This window comes from Podarcis muralis, chromosome 13, assembly GCF_964188315.1.
Source record: "Podarcis muralis chromosome 13, rPodMur119.hap1.1, whole genome shotgun sequence".
In the NCBI taxonomy this organism is placed as follows: Eukaryota; Metazoa; Chordata; class Lepidosauria; order Squamata; family Lacertidae; genus Podarcis; species Podarcis muralis.
Window position 1 is genome coordinate 48,045,862 of NC_135667.1, and position 18,004 is coordinate 48,063,865.

Consider the following 18,004-nt stretch of genomic DNA (forward strand, 5'->3'; position numbering starts at 1 on the left):
TTTCCAATTTAAAATGCACATTGTCTTCAAAAAGCCCAATATGAAGAAGGTAACATTGGAGGATATGTTGTTAGTGAGGCTGAGTGGGAATTACGGAAAGGTCTAACATGGAATATAAAACAACTGTGCATGTTGGAATATGATAGGCCAATGTCAACTCAGGGCCCTTCGTTTACGGTTAATACTTCTTTGCTTCCAGTTTTCTTAACTGTGTTGGAAAACGATACAATTTAGGATTTAACCAATCAGAGTGACAGTTTTGTGGTGATTTGCCATGTCATGTCTTTCCCTCCCTCGTATAAAATTGATTTGGTTGCTTCTTTCTTCCCAAATGATTTTATTGTGAAATCAGAGTGCAAAACACAGCCCAAATCCATGGGTACTCCATTGTACTTGTTTCACGCATCCCACACAGCGCTTGCAGACACTTAGTCGCAACAGTTATCGATGTATTGACATCCTCCACCCCACTCCGGAAATGTGATCCTTACAAATCATATTCCTTATTTGGAAATGATTTCCTGCAAACCAGAAATGAACTGGTCAGTTACATGTACTGACATGGTTACAGAGCCTTTATTGGCCGCAAGCACAACGAAACGGAATAATGTCAGTTGCAGCTGAACCCAGTGCTCTTTTCTGCCGAAAAAAATGTTTAGGGGTACTCTCATTTTCCTAAAGTAAAGGTAAAGGGACCCCTGACCATTAGGTCCAGTTGTGACCGACTCTGGGCTCATCTCACTTTATTGGCCGAGGGAGCCGGCGTACAGCTTCCGGGTCATGTGGCCAGCAGGACTAAGCCACTTCTGGCGAACCAGAGTAGCACACGGAAACGCCGTTTACTTTCCCACCGGAGCGGTACCTATTGACCTACTTGCAGTTTGACGTGCTTTCGAACTGCTAGGTTGGCAGGAGCAGGGACAGAGCAACGGGAACTCACCCCGTCGTGGGGATCCGAACCCCGACCTTCTGATCGGCAAGTCCTAGGCTCTGTGGTTTAACACACAGTGCCACTCACGACCCTTCTCATTTTCCTACTCATGTTGATATATTGCCCCTCAATGAGGCCAAACCTAGATTCACAAAATGTTTAGGGGTATGCATACCCCTGCGTCCCCCCAGAAAAAAAGCACTGGTTATGCATTGACTTCGTATTCCAAAAGTAGAGGTCCCAGGCTGGTTGGCTTCATCTCAGTGCTCCATTCCCAAGATCTGTCCCAATGAGCTTTCAGACCTTTGAATCCAAATGCTCTTGTTTGATGCCCACACTTGTAGCACCTTCACTAGGCAGAGAGGGCCACTTCTTGGCCTAACGTCATTCCTGTAGTAGAAAGATAGGGGAGATGCTTTTGACCAAGTTGAACCATTGGCGTATCTAGCTAAGAAGTGTCAACACTGATCATCAACAGGTCTCCAGGTTTCAGACAGGGTTCTCTTCCCCAGCCATACCTAAAAATTCCAAGGATTGAACCTGGAACCGTATGCATGCAAAGCCGAGGTTCTACCCCTTCGTACTCTCCACCATGCAGAGACCAAGACCATCACTGCCAACGCCACTCATTTCACCAGATGCTCAGGTAGGCAAGGAGAGTTGTTGTCACGGGATGGTCCATGAGGTCCAGGCCCCAGGACTTTTGCACTGGGCCACAGATCTCATCCTTGGTCCAGTATATCTGAAGGAGCGTCTCCTCCCCCATCGTTCTGCCCGGACACTGAGGTCCAGCTCCAAGGGCCTTCCGGCGGTTCCCTCACTGCGAGAGGCCAAGTTACAGGGAACCAGGCAGAGGGCCTTCTCGGTGGTGGCCCCCGCCCTGTGGAACGCCCTCCCATCAGATGTCAAAGCGATAAACATCTACTTGACATTCAGAAGACATCTGAAGGCAGCCCTGTTCAGGGAAGTTTTTAATATGTGACATTTTAGTGTATCTTTCATCTTTGTTGGAAGCCGCCAAGAGTGGCTGGGGAAACCCAGCCAGATGGGCGGGGTACAAATAAATTATTATTATTATTATTATTATTATTATTATTATTATTATTATTATTATCATTATTATTATTATTATCCTGCCCTCCCCCCACTCTTTTTAACCATTTTACAACCCAAAAAAGCTTTTTCTTACAGGCTGGATATGCTGGACTGCAATGGGCCAGCCACATGAAATCTTAGTTCTCAGAACAGCACCTTTGTGCCATGGGTCTCTGTCCCAAGTCCTGGAAGAAGTGAGAGATGGCCTTCCAACCTGGTACACATCAAGCCCTCATGCAGTTCCACTCCTTGCCAATTTGCCTTCTGTCATTTGGAAGGGCCCACATGATCTGCATTGCATACAAAAGGTCCCGGGTTCCTGACCTCTCCAAGTATAGTGGGAAAAACTCAAGACTGAGATCCTGGACAACCACTGCCAGTCAGTGTAGAAAATACAGAGTTCTGGACGCCATGTCTGACTCACTATAAGGCAGTTCATGTGCCTTCAACAGAGAAGAAAGTGTGGTCTTCTTCAACAGCCATGTCCAAGCAGCCTTCCTCCTTCAGAGGCCATTGGTCCTCACCCCCTTTCCTATTCTCTCTTCCAGTCTTCTCCCACTCTGCAAGCTGAAATGAGGGTGCTGATGCAAGACACCTGCTGCCATCTCATCCTTCTGCCTTAGGCTACTGAGCTGGTTTTTGTACTGAAGTGTATCACTGTGGAGAGGAGGAGTACTGCTCTGGCGGGAAGGTAAAGGGCGTTTCCATGCACTGCTCTGGTTCGCCAGAAGTGAATTAGTCCTGCTGGCCACATGACCCGGAAGCTGTACACCGGCTCCCTCGGCCAATAAAGCGAGATGAGTGCCACAACCCCAGAGTTTACCTTCCCGCCGGAGCGGTACCTATTTATCTACTTTCGAACTGCTAGGTTGGCAGGAGCTGGGACCGAGCAAAGGGAGCCCACCCCATCACGGGGATTCGAACCACCGACCTTCCGACCGGCAAGCCCTAGGCTCAGTGGTTTAGACCACAGCGCCACCCGCGTCCTCATCTTGCTTAGTGGCTAATCCAGCCCTGGGCTGGGTGGACCAATAGTTTGACTCAGTGCAAGGCAGCTTCTGATGCACCTGTGCCTTGGACTCAGGCTGAGGTGAAGCTGCCGCCTCTTTAACATTGTGCACAGCTTCCCTGGAAGCAAAGTTCTTAGAGAATCCAAAATCCTGGCTTTCTTTTGGTTGATCTGCATGGGCTTTCAGTTGTTCTCTCACCCTCCATTCTAGCAAGCTAGAAGGGTGCTGCTGCTGCTGCTGCAAAACACCAGTTCCATTTCTCTCCCCTGCCTTAATTCACTGAGGTGGTTTTTGTACTGAAGTGTATCACTGTGGAGAGGAAAGCTGTAGAGTTGGCCACAGTAGTATTCCCCTTCGTCCTCGGCATGGACACTGTTGATAGTGAAGAAGAAGTCAGTGTTACTGTAGGTACCACTGAAGCGATCTGGGGTCCCTTCAAAACGGCTCGTAGCATCATGAATAAGTAGCTTGGGTTTCTGTCCTGGTTTAAACTGATATAAGGCCATATCATCACCCATGGAAGAGGAAGCTTTGCACCCGATGGTGACTCTATCCCCAGGATTCGCCTGTAAAGAAGCTGGGGTCTGGGTGACGACAATCTGCCCTCTGGCTTCTGGGAAGAGAGGAGAAAAAAACAACAATAGGTTACTGAATCCGTAACGCCTGCCGGAGAAATTTGCAAGGAATGACATCTCTGTGAAAAGTTACCCTCAAAGAAACTCAAGATGAACCAAATCAAACAAATCTGTAGCATGATGTTGCCGTTGGTGGAACGCTTGTCTCCCAGGTACTATCACCACCAAGCAGCCCAGCTTCTGCATGATGGGGATAAAATTGGGGAAGTTATTAAGTGCCAGGGATGGAAATCTATGCAAATGATCTAGACCGTAGACTTACTCAGAAGATCTCACGTCATGAATTACAAGATACGTTTGGGGTTTTTTTCAACAAGCAGTTATTACCTAGGGATCTTTTCAGTCCCAGCTTTCCACATTACAGATTTCTTTTTGTTGTTGTTGTTAGAGCATTTATTAATTTTCCAATAAAAAACATCCAATTAACATATCAAATCATAATCCAATAAAAATAAAAAAATAAAAATAAAAAGATCAAATTGTCTTCCGAATTGTAATTTTGGTTTTACGACTTCCCACAGTCTGAACCTCAAAGCGTATCCATATCTCAGTCCTGCCTCTCACGATATTTTCATATTTCCATATTTGATTTTATCTCTCCAGACCTCTTTGCCTCTGGCTCTGCGATCCTCAATCATGTCCAAAAAACAGATAACCTCCCCATCGCAGATTTCTTATCTTCTAACTGTCTCAATTAGAAACGAAGGCACAACGCCAAATTCAATGGCGCAAATGCAAAATATTTGCCAGGCATCAGAACACAGAAAATCTGCACATAGCAAAATAAGGTACATATCTCTCCTTTTTTGGAGAAAATACAGCTTACTGATAAAATTCATTAGGTGAACCACTCCTTGTGATCTCCTGCAACCTCTTCCTTTGGAACTTCTTCTGTGTCACTCAAAAGGTTTCAAAACACCAAAAAGGTATTAAGAAACACACAGAATATGGTTTTCCCCAATGTAAAGTGACAGGCACACTTTGTTCAAGAGCAGTTAATTCGTTAACAACACAACCATGAGCAACATGTCCAGGCCCCACTGATTGGTTGTGGACTTCACCGGGCCCCACCACAGAAGCCTGAAGTTATGGGGTGCTGAAGGGACCTAGCAAGCCTAATGGGCGACCCAAATGATTCCTCACGTGTTTCTTGACTGGTTTTTCAAGGAAACAAACAGGAAGGGGGTTAGTTTTGGTGGAACTTCCTCATCAACACAGAGTGTGCGCAGCGAATGGTGCGTAGGAATAAACAGTTGTCCACACTACTTTTTCTTAGTTTTATTTTTGAAAACATAACAACCAAACGTTGCAAGCCATCACTCCTCCTCACCAGCAGCTAAGCAGGTCAAACTGCAAACATACCGTATTTTTTGCTCTATAAGACTCACTTTTTCCCTCCTAAAAAGTAAGGGGAAATGTGTGTGCGTCTTATGGAGCGAATGCAGGCTGCACAGCTATCCCAGAAGCCAGAACAGCAAGAGGGATTGCTGCCTTCACTGCGCAGCGATCCCTCTTGCTGTTCTGGCTTCTGAGATTAGAATATTTCCCCCCTTTGTTTTCCTCCTCCAAAAACTAGGTGCGTCTTGTGGTCTGGTGCGTCTTATAGAGCAAAAAATACGGTACATCTCTGAAACCAACCTGGGTCCTGAGTAGCATTATTGACCACTTTAAGATAAAGAAAAAACCAACAGTTTTGGTCTGTGTGTCTGTCTGAGTGGCAAAGAGAGAAAATGTGTGCACATTTCAGGTCCACAAAGCATGAAACCAAAATTGGCCATTCTTTGTTCCGTGAAACATTGGCTATTTGATTGGGCACTTTAATACCCAGCTGGTCTGAAATTTGCATACACGCACACGGTGCTAAAACATTTATTTTCTAGTGCAAATATTGGTGATTTCTTTTCAGAACACAGCAGAAGACACTGTTCTCAGGATATAAAGAGAAAGGGGAGTGCATACCTTGATAAATAAGCATATTGGGTTCAGAAAGGGGTTTATTACTACTACTACTACTACTACTACTACTACTACTACTACTATTATGAAGATACTTCCTCTTAAGGATGACTTGATAGGTTTTTTTTTTTAGTTTTTATTAACAATTTCAACATAACAAATACTTATCCTTGCCTTATCTATCTTTCATGTTATCAACCAATAAATTTGTGTATGTTTATTCAAAACCTGCCAAGGAGTCCAATTCATTTGGTTGTCCTTTTAAATAAATTGTAAAAAGCTCCCATTCTTCCTTAAAGTCACAATTGTCCTTGTCCAGCAATTTGTATGTCAATTTAGCCAACTCTGCGTAGCTCATCAATTTTCCTTGCCACTGTTCTTTCCTCATTCTTCCATCGAGACTCTTGCCGCCGTTGTAGCGTACATAAATAAATTCTTTGTGACTTGATAGGTTCCGATACAGATGGCTGGCATTACGAGGCCTGCCAGATAGGTTTTTGTGCTGAACTGTATCACTGTGCCATACTCATCGTCTCAGCCAAATTCCTTGCACCATCAACTAAAGGTGAACGTGGAGCCATTGCCGCTAAAGTTTGCAGGAGCAGCGCTGTTCTAAGGTCTCAAATATAGAATAAATATTCATAAATGCTCGCATATCTAAATATATAAACTATGTGTCTGAAAGGAGAGCAATCCTGAAGCCATTTGGACTCACCCAATGACCTCAAATATTCCTCTGCGGTAAGGGAGGCAAATGGGGTATGTCTTTCCACTTACAAATCCTGTCTTAAGGGCCTATTTGCGCATGAATACCGTGAGCCTGTGACCTGGATTCAGGAACTAAACTTGCAGGGGTCAGGAAACTTTTTCAGCAGGGGGCCGGTCCACTGTCCCTCAGACCTTGTGGGGGGGGGGGCAAACTACCGTATTTTTCGCCCTATAGGATGCACTTTTCCCCCTCCAAAAATGAAGGGGAAATGTGTGTGCGTCCTATGGGGCGAATGCAGGCTTTCGCTGAAACCTGGAGAGCGAAAGGGGTTGGTGCGCACCGACCCCACTCGCTCTCCAAGCTTCAGGAAGCTATCCGCAAGCCGTGGGAACCCGGCGCGAAGTGGCGCAGCTCTCCCACAGCTTGGGGAGAGCTGCCTGCATCCTGAAGCCTGGGGCGTGCTGAGCTCAGCGCGCCCCAGGCTTCGAGCTTCGCGTAGCTCTCCGCAAGCCGTGGGAGAGCTGTGTGACTTCGGGCAGATATCCGCAAGCCTGGGGAGACCGGCGTGACTTCCAACCGGGCTCCCTAGGCTTGCAGATAGCAGCCTGTTCTGGGGGCTGGGGGAGGGGGAAGCTCAGGCTTCCCCTGCCCCAGCCCCGCGCCTGGGGGGGGGAAATAATTTTTTCCCCTTTATTTTCCCCCAAAAAAACTACGTGTGCCCTCTGGGCCGGTGTGCCCTATGGGGCGAAAAATACGGTATATTTTGAAAAATAGGAGAACGAATTCCTATGCCCCACAAATAACCCAGAGATGTATTTTAAATAAAAGCACACCTTCTACTCATGTAAAAACACCAGGCAGGCCCTACAAATAACCCAGAGATGCATTTTAAATAAAAGGACACATTCTACTCATGTAAGAAGACGCTGATTCCCAGACCGTCCGTGGGCCGGATTTAGAAGGCAATTGGGCCGGATCCGGCACCTGAGCCTTAGTTTGCCTACCCATGAACTAAAGTACCGTATTTTTCATCCCATAGGACGCTCCGTCCCATAGGACACACCTAGTTTTTTTGGGGGGGAATAAAGGAAATTCCCCCCCTTTATTTCCCCCCAAAACCAGGTCGGGGAAACCGAACCAGGTCGAGGAACAGCGGGATGGCGGCACTGCGCTTCCCTGCTGTCCCCCGAGCTGGTGGGGCTGGCCGATGTCTGCCTGGCGTGCGGAGCGCTCTGCTTCAGGGTGCCCCGTGCACTGGGCGGCAGGCTGCTATCCGCAGCTGGGGAGCCCTGCGGGGAACTCCTGCAGGGCTCCCCACACTGCAGATGTCTGTCCGGCGCGCGGGACGCTCTGCTTCAGGGTGCTTCTCGCGCTGGGCGGCAGGCTGCTATCTGCAGCCTAGACAGCCCTGCGGGAACTCCTGCAGGGCTGCCTAGGCTGCGGGTGTGTTCCTGAAGCGCCAGGCGCTCTGCTTTCAGCTCGCACGGCGCTCCGGGAAGCAGGCTGCTGTCCGCAGCCTAGACAACCCTGTGGGAACTCCCGCAGGGCTGCCTAGGCTGCGGATGTGTTCCTGAAGCCTGGAGAGCGAGAGGGGTCGGTGCGCACCGACCCCTCTCGCTCTCCAAGCTTCAGCGAAAGCCTGCATTCGCCCCATAGGACGCACCCAGATTTCCCCTTCATTTTTGGAGGGGAAAAAGTGCGTCCTATAGGGCCAAAAATACGGTATTAAACATCACCAAAGAATGGCCAGGCTGCCCAAGTAATGCAACCAGTGACCATTATCACGTATCCTGGCAGACAGGATTTCTGCTGTAGACTACCTCCTATGATGATTTTGGGGTGGTCTTTGGCTAAGGGGCTGGGTAATGTCGAGTCTTACAAGGTTCCTGCACACTTTGGCTCAGGGTATTTCGCTCCTTGGAAGGAGGAAAATAAAGATCAGCCTTGTTTTCCACTGGATCCTGCCTCCATCCATTCTTCTCTTTTTTTTCTTTTTCAATTTTTTAAATTAGTTTTCCAACTTTATGACAAACAAATAGGAAAAAAAATCAAAAAACAAACATTTATCCTAGCTGTAATAATTCCACTTTTGTTAACATTGTTGGGTGATTTCCTCGAGTCCCCCTGGCTGAGTTTCCATATAAATCATTGTAGCAGTTTTCCAAAACTATTTTCACATAAAATTTACTTGGTCAATTAACATCTTTCTTTTCAATTTTTTTTTTACCATAATATTCTACAACATCACTTATTTAAATCCTAGGCCAATCTGATACTCACAAGTAATTCTATTTAAGTTATCTTAACATATTTAGCTAAATAGTCTTTAAATTTCTTCCATTCTTCTTGGTACCCCTCCTCCTTCTGGTCGTCGACTCTTCCGGTCAGGTCGGCTAGCTCCAAAAAGTCCATCATCTTCATCTGCCATTCCTCCACTGTTGGTACTTCTTGAAATTTCCAATTTTCTTCCTGTAATTGGCCAACAAAATTCTAGCTGCAGTTGTGGCATACAAAAACAATCTAGCATCTTTCTTGGGCAATTCCAAACCTGTTACTCCAAGTAGGAAGGCTTCTGGTTTCTTAATAAATGTATATTTCAACATTTTTTTCAATTCATTATAAATCTTTCCCCAGAAGTCTTGCACCTTGGGACAAGTCCACCACATATGGTAAAAGGTACCTTCTTTTTCTTTACATTTCCAACATAGATTATCACTCTTGTGGTAGATCTTCCATCCATTCTTCTCTGACCAATCATGGGCTTTGGGGACTCAGAGTCCCATGGGGAGTTGGGCAGCAAAAACCAAACCCCAATTTTAAATCAGTGCCAAAGCAGTTGCTCACATCTGCCCCCTTGACACCACACCAAAAGTGACCCACATGGCCAAATGACCTACACAGAGCATTTCATGTGCTCACATCTCCCCTCACACTTCTCTCAATGTGAAGCAAATTGGCAACCTGTGAGCTCTCAGTCTCCCTCTAAACACAGACATCTTCTCCCCAGCAGTGCAGGATTAGCCGGTCACCCATTTTTTTTGGGGGGGGGGGGTTAAAGATGAATGCTTTGCTCCTTTCTCTAATTCACCATGGAAAAGTATGAGGTGGTGTTTCTCTGCACCCCCCCCCCCATCAGCTTGTACCACAAGGGATTTGTTGTCTCATTTCGCAATTTTAGCCACAAGCAAGTTCAGGGGGGCAGAAATGCTCTAGTTGTTGTTGTTGTTGTTGTTAAATTTCAACAACAACAATCTTTATTACAGTCCAGAGACCCAACAAAACATTACTGATCAATACACAGTTCATACAGCCTACCTTCAGGTTAATCAAGCATTTTGTTTAGAATATAGGGCTCATTTGTTCTTGCAACCACCGATAAATACTTTGCCACTGCCAATGTTCTAGCTTTTGTCCGGTCTTCCAGTAGGAACCTGACATAGTGAGCCTCTGACTTTCCCGGGAAAGGCACCAGCAAGGGTAGTATCAGTTCAGCCCTGGCCTGCTCATACTTCGCACAATGCAACAAAATATGATTTATGGAATCGATGTCTTGAGCACACGAGCAAAGTCTGTCCTGGTAGGGAACTCCTCTCAACCTGCCATCCAGCACTGCAGAGGGGAAAACATTTAGTCTGGCTTTGGTGAAAAGCCTTCGCTAGTTAGGTACTGTCAGGTTTTTGATGTAAGATGTTAACTCAAAGACATACCCATATTGTTAAATTTTTATTCTGCCCTTCATTGGAACATCCCTGGGCGGTGTACATTAAAAACGCAATTTACAAACCCAACCACATTTTCCTCTTCTTCCATTTTCCCCAAAAATGGAAAAGAAGAACTCCCAGCGAAAGAAGAACGGATACAAAAACTTACGGAATATGCAGAAATGGCGAGACTTTCCGGAAGAATAAGAAATCAAGATAACAAACTTTTTACAAAAGAATGGAAATGGTTTATTGAATATTTACAAATAAATTGTAAACAGATAAGAACGTGGGCAGGATTATTGCAATAACCTGTAGTTTTATAAGAGTATATATTTAAAGTAGATGAATAAATGAGTCAATTAAGTTAATTTGGAATATGCGGGGGGGGGGGGACAAATTTAAGGAACCGCAGAAAGGAGGGGAAGGAAGTCGATTGCTGAAATGTTAAAATGGTTGTAAAATTATTGAAATGTATGAAACTGAAAATCATAAATAAAATAATAATTAAAAGACATAATTTGCATACCATAATAATAATAATAAATAAAACAATCACAGAAAACCCCCCAATAGTAATAGCCGCGCAAAAAAACATTTAAATGGCACCTCTAAAACTTTCAGGGTTTGGTCTCGATTTGGGGGCATAGGGGAGCCATGTGGCTCAGAAGCAGATGTGTGGCCTCAAATATGCAGAAATTAAGGCACAGGTAGTAAACCAGGTAGGGACGCGGGTGGCGCTGTGGGTAAAAGCCTCAGCGCCTAGGGCTTGCCGATCGAAAGGTCGGCGGTTCGAATCCCCGCGGCGGGGTGCGCTCCCGTCGTTCGGTCCCAGCGCCTGCCAACCTAGCAGTTTGAAAGCACCCCCAGGTGCAAGTAGATAAATAGGGACCGCTTACTGGCGGGAAGGTAAACGGCGTTCCGTGTGCTGCGCTGGCTTGCCAGGTGCAGCTTGTCACGCTGGCCACGTGACCCGGAAGTGTCTCCGGACAGCGCTGGCCCCCGGCCTCTTGAGTGAGATGGGCGCACAACCCTAGAGTCTGTCAAGACTGGCCCGTACGGGCAGGGGTACCTTTACCTTTACCTTAGTAAACCAGGTACAGGGAATGAGGGGATATCATGACAGATACAGTTTGCAAAGCCCAGCGGACTACAAAACCCATCACCCCTGGGCCTTTCCAGCTTGGGCTGATGGGAATTGTAGTCCTAAACATCTGGAGGGCACCAAATTGGTGAGGAAGGTTGCTGTGGACCGAGGAGCTCCGAGTTCAAAAGCCTCTTATTGCTGCCCCTGAGGGAGACTGACTACCTCACAAGAAACCTGCACATGCACAGACACTACTAAATGCTGCCTAAACTTAATATTGTGAGGAAACAATCAGAAGCCCTGAAAGCTAGCAAAATTGAAATATATCTGCTTGGTCCAAGGCAGTCTAACTAGCTTACGGTAGTAAGCTTCCTCTAAATTGCTAGGCCTAGACGTTACGGTAGGCAATACTGCCACTGCGTGTCCACAACTGGAAATGCATGGGGAATTTCAAGCAATTCAAAACAAAAATTTATGGAAAATGGGATAGATATAAAACATATGCTCAAGAATACAGTGAAGGTTCGCTATCTATGCTAACATTTGATTGATGTTGGAGTGAGACTGAGTTGAGAAATAAGACTAAGAGCACATATTGATATAGGAATGTATTAGATAATATGTAAAGATATATACAATAATAAGAGTACATTCATTTGGAAAAAAGGAATATACAACGCGAAAGACAGGAAGTCTAGTGTGTTGGTATGTATATGATTTTGGGTTTTTTTTGTTTTTTTCTCTTTGTTCTTTCTTTTTCTTTTGTTTCATTTTCTTTCTAGGTATATAAAATTTTTATATAATTTTTGTATACATGTTGGAAATTATATTATAGTAAGTCCTGTAATGTAATATGACAACGTTTACCGATGTTATAGAAGAATGTTAACAAATAAATAAAATGCAAATTCAGAAAAAGAAAGAAAGAAAAGAAAAGCATGGGGAATTTCAGCTTTGCATCTAAAGGTCTTCACAGAATTTTATGGCAATGTATTTGAGGAGGGGTAGTACCTCTGGTGGGGGACACATCGGGTGCCTTCTGGGGTAGTTTTCAGCAAATCCAAATAAACTTGCTTTAATTCAGATTTTTTTAAAAAAATAAGACCCCCCCCCCCAAAAAAGGGGGTGCTCTTTGTCATTTTGCAAACTATACTTGTTAACTGCATGAGGTACAATCGTACCTCGGAAGTCAAACTGAATCCGTTCCAGAAGTCCGTTCGACTTCCAAAACGTTCGGGAACCAAGGCGTGGCTTCTGATTGGCTGCAGGAAGTTCCTGCAGCCAACCGGAAACCGCTGAAGCTGCAGCGGAACGTTCGGGTTCCAAAGAACGTTCGCAAACCGTTACACTCACTTCCACTCGGGAGCCAAAATGTTTGACTCGCAAGGGATTCGACTTCCGAGGTATGACTGTACTTGACTCCCCATGGGACTCTGAGTCCGCAAAGCCCATGATCGGTCAGAGAAGAATGGATGGAGGCAGGATCCAGTGGAAAACAAGGCTGATCTTTATTTTCCTCCTTCCAAGTAGCGAGAGACCCTGAACCAAAGTGTGCAGGAACCTTGTAAGACTCGACATTGCCCAGCCCCTTAGCCAAAGACCACCCCAAAATCATCATAGGAGGTAGTCTACAGCAGAAATCCTGTCTGCCAGGATACCTGATAATGGTCATTGGTTGTATTACCTGGGCAGCCTGGCCATTCTTTGGTGATGGTTAATGTTAAGTTTAGACAACACAGCGCTTCTTCAAACAGCTCTTGTTTATTCACAGGCCAGAACAGAACTGAACTGAAGGATTCAGCCAGCCTGCTTATATAGAGCTCCACTACAACGCAACAGTAACCACTTTCTGTAACTATCCAATCACTGAACGTCACTTTCATTCCCTTATTTACATATGTGGGCCTGAGTGGAAACTATCTACAGTATCTCCCTGCTGGCCGAGGGTGAGAACTTCAGTACATAACAGTTAATACTTTAGTTCATGGGTAGGCAAACTAAGGCCCAGGGGCCGGATTCGGCCCAATCACCTTCTCAATCCGGCCCGCAGACAGTCCAGGAATCAGCATGTTTTTACGTGAGTAGAATGTGTGCTTTTATTTAAAATGCATCTGGGTTATTTGTGGGGCAGAGGAATTTGTTCATTCCCCCCCCCCCAATATAGTCCCGCCCCCCACAAGGTCTGAGGGACAGTGGACCGGCCCCCTGCTGAAAACGTTTGCTGACCCCTGCAAGTTTAGTTCCTGAATCCAGGTCACAGGCTCACCCTATTCATACGCAAATAGGCCCTTAAGACAGGATTTGCAAGCAAAAAGACAATGGGAAGGCTTTCCCCATTTGCCTCCCTTACCGCAGAGGAATATTTGAGGTCATTGGGAGAGTCCAAATGGCTTCAGGATTGCTCTCCTTTCAGTCACATGGTTTATATATTTAGATATGTGAGCATTTATGAATATTTATTCTATATTTGAGACCTTAGAACAGCGCTGGTCCTGCAAACTTTAGTGGCAATGGCTCCACGTTCACTTTTAGTTGATGGTGCAAGGAATTCGGCTGAGGCGATGAGTATGGCACAGTGATACAGTTCAGAAAAAAACTTATCTAGCAGACTCATAATGCCAGTCAGCAGTATCAGAACCTATCAAGTCATGCTTAAGAGAAAGTATCATCATCATCATCATCATCATCATCACTCCCCTTTCTGAACCCCATACACTTATTTATCAAGGTATGCATTCTGTTCTGAAAAGAAATTACCAATACTTGCACTAGGGGGGGGAAATTCATCACCGTGTGCATGTATGCAAATTTCAGACCAGCTGGGTATTAAAGTGCCCAATCAAATAGCCAATGTTTCACGGAACAAAGAATGGCCAATTTTGGTTTCATGCTTTGTGGACCTGAAATGTGCACACATTTTCTCTCTTTGCCACTCAGACAGACACACAGACCAAAACTGTTGGTTTTTCTTTATCTTAAAGTGGTCAATAATGCTACTCAGGACCCAAGTTGGTTTCAGAGATGCACTGTATTTTTCGCTCTATAAGACGCACCAGACCACAAGACGCACCTAGTTTTTGGAGGAGGAAAACAAGGGGGGGAATATTCTAATCTCAGAAGCCAGAACAGCAAGAGGGATCGCTGCGCAGTGAAGGCAACAATCCCTCTTGCTGTTCTGGCTTCTGGGATAGCTGCGCAACCTGCATTCACTCCATAAGACGCACACACATTTCCCCTTGCTTTTTAGGAGGGAAAAAGTGAGTCTTATAGAGCAAAAAATACGGTATGTTTGCAGTTTGACCTGCTTAGCTGCTGGTGAGGAGGAGTGATGGCTTGCAACGTTTGGTTGTTACGTTTTCGAAAATAAATCTAAGAAAAGGTATTGTGGACAACTGTTTATTCCTATGCGCCATTCGCTGTGCACACTCTGCGTTGATGAGGAAGTTCAACCAAAACTAACCCCCTTCCTGTTTGTTTCCTTGAAAAACCAGTCAAGAAACACGTGAGGAATCATTTGGGTCAGCCATTTGGCTTGCTAGGTCCCTTCAGCACCCCATAACTTCAGGCTTCTGTGGTGGGGCCTGGTGAAGTCCACAACCAATCAGTGGGGCCTGGACATGTTGCTCATGGTTGTGTTGTTAACGAATTAACTGCTCTTGAACAAAGTGTGCCTGTCACGTTAGATTGGGGAAAACCGTTCTCTGTGTGTTTCTTAATACCTTTTTGGTGTTTTGAAACCTTTTGAGTGACACAGAAGAAGTTCCAAAGGAAGAGGTTGCAGGAGATCACAAGGAGTGGTTCACCTAATGAATTTTATCGGTAAGACGTATTTTCTCCAAAAAGGGAGAGATATGTACCTTATTTTGCTATGTGCAGATTTTCTGTGTTCTGATGCCTGGCAAATATTTTACATTTGTGCCATTGAATTTGGTATTGTGCCTTGGTTTCTAATTGAGACAGTTAGAAGATAAGAAATCTGCGATGGGGGGGTTATCTGTTTTTCGGACGTGATTGGGGATCGCAGAGCCAGAGGCAAAGAGGTCTGGAGAGATAAAATCAAATATGGAAATATGAAAATCTCGTGAGAGGCAGGACTGAGATATTGATACGCTTTGAGGTTCAAACTGTGGGAAGTCGTAAAACCAAAATTACAATTCGGAAGACAATTTGATCTTTTTTTTTTTTAATTGGATTATGATTTGATATGTTAATTGGATGTTTTTTATTGGAAAATTAATAAACGCTCTAACAAACAAACAAACAAAAATATCTGTAATGTGGAAAGTCGGGACTGAAAAGATCCCTAGGTAATAAGTGCTTGTTGAAAAAAACCCCAAACGTATCTTGTAATTCATGACGTGAGATCTTCTGAGTAAGTCTACGGTCTAGATAATTTGCATAGATTTCCATCCCTGGCACTTAATAACTTCCCCAATTTTATCCCCATCATGCAGAAGCTGGGCTGCTTGGTGGTGATAATACCTGGGAGACAAGCGTTCCGCCAACGGCAACATCATGCTACAGATCTGTTTGATTTGGCTCATCTTGAGTTTCTTTGGGGGTAACTTTTCACAGAGATGTCATTCCTTGCAAATTTCTCCGGCAGGCGTTACGGATTCAGTAACCTATTGTTGTTTTTTTCTCCTCTCTTCCCAGAAGCCAGAGGGCAGATTGTCGTCACCCAGACCCCAGCTTCTTTACAGGCGAATCCTGGGGACAGAGTCACCATCGGGTGCAAAGCTTCCTCTTCCATGGTTGATGATATGGCCTTATATCAGTTTAAACCAGGACAGAGACCCAAGCTTCATGATGCTACGAGCCGTTTTGAAGGGACCCCAGATCGCTTCAATGGTACCTACAATAACACTGACTTCTCCTTCACTATCAACGGTGTCCATGCCGAGGACGAAGGGATATATTTCTGTGCCCAAAACTACAGCTTTCCTCTCCACAGTGATACACTTCAGTACAAAAACCACCTCAGTGCATTAAGGCAGGGGAGAGAAATGGAACTGGTGTTTTGCAGCAGCAGCAGCAGCAGCACCCTTCTAGCTTGCTAGAATGGAGGGTGAGAGAACAACTGAAAGCCCATGCAGATCAACCAAAAGAAAGTCAGGATTTTGGATTCTCTAAGAACTTTGCTTCCAGGGAAGCTGTGCACAATGTTAAAGAGGCGGCAGCTTCACCTCAGCCTGAGTCCGAGGCACAGGTGCATCAGAAGCTGCCTTGCACTGAGTCAAAGTATTGGTCCACCCAGCCCAGGGCTAGACTAACCACTAAGCAAGATAAGGACACAGGCGGTACAGTGGTCTAAACCACTGAGCCTAGGGCTTGCCGGTCGGAAGGTCGGCAGTTCGAATCCCTGCGACAGAGTGACCTCCTGTTGCTCGTTCCCTGCTCCTGCCCACCTAGCAGTTCAAAAGTAGATAAATAGGTACTGCTCTGGCGGGAAGGTAAACGGCATTTCCGTGTGCTGCTCTGGTTTTGCCAGAAGCGGCTTAGTCATGCTGGCCACATGACCCGGAAAAACTGTCTGCGGACAAATGCCGGCTCCCTTGGCCTGTAAAGCGAGATGAGTGCTGCAACCCCACAGTCGTTCACGACTGGACTTAACTGTCAGGGGTCCTTTACCTAAGATAAGGACATGCTTAGGGCATCAAGAGAATGGGGGCACCACAGAAATATCTCATTGCCAGGTTTTTACATTAATGATCACAAATTGCACTGCTGAGCATTCCTCTTCTGAGTTGAAGTATATTAAAAAATCCCAACAGAGCAGCCATGCGACAAGGCAAGCTGAATGTCTTATAAATATAGAAGCAGTTGGTTTTCCTAGATGCATCTATGGATTAGGAAGTTGTGGGACAGAGTGATGCGCCAGTTTGCCCCCACGATTGAGAAGGCCAGCGCCACATGCTGATGTGTTGCGTGCGCACCGAGTGGCTTGTACATGTGACGTGAGCACCTTGCGTGGTGTGTGCGCATGGCGTGAGCATGTTGCTGTGGAATATTGAGGAGGCTGTGCGCTTCCTTGAAAATTTTGGGGGGTCCTCAGCCCCTCAGCCGCCCCTAGAGGGCGCGCCTGGCGATAGGTGTGGTGACACACTGATGTGGTGTGGTCTGCTTGTGGTGACTCAGATGCCAGAATCACTGGTACCAGCAGAAACCAGATCATCCACTTCTCATCTCTAAGGGATCAAAAATAAGAAGCAATTGATTTTTTGAATCGTGAGGATTAAATGGCTGGTTTATTAAGGACCAAAATACATGCTATACAGTAGTACCTTGGTTCTCAAACGCCTTGGTACTCAAGCAACTTGGAACCCAAATACTGCAAACCCGGAAGTAAGTGTTCCGGTTTGTGAACCTTTTTCAGAAGCCAAACGTGTTCCGTTTTGAGTGTTACGCTGAGGGCTGTCTGTTTTTGCTATTTATTTTGTGTTTTTGTTCTTGCGGCTCTTTTTGTTTTGTTTTTGTGACTGTGTGGAACCCAGTTCAGCTACTTACTGATTGATTGATTGACTATGTGACTGCAGTACATTGTTCATTGCTTTCATTTTATGGATCAATTGTCTCATTAGATAGTAAAATCCATGTTAAATTGCTGTTTTAGGGGTTGTTTTTAAAAGTCTGGAACGGATTAATCCATTTTCCATTACTTCCTATAGGAAAGCGTACCTTGGTTTTGGAACGCTTCTGGTTTGGGAACGGACTTCCAGAATGGATTAAGTTTGAGAACCAAGGTACCACTGTACTGACCACACGTTTTAAAAAACATGCATACTCATTTTGAAGGCAAAGCAGTCAAAGAGGGTCCTGAACTGGATGAGGGCTCTACCAGTTACCCACTGAAGACTGCGATCTGGTTTCTATTTGTGCC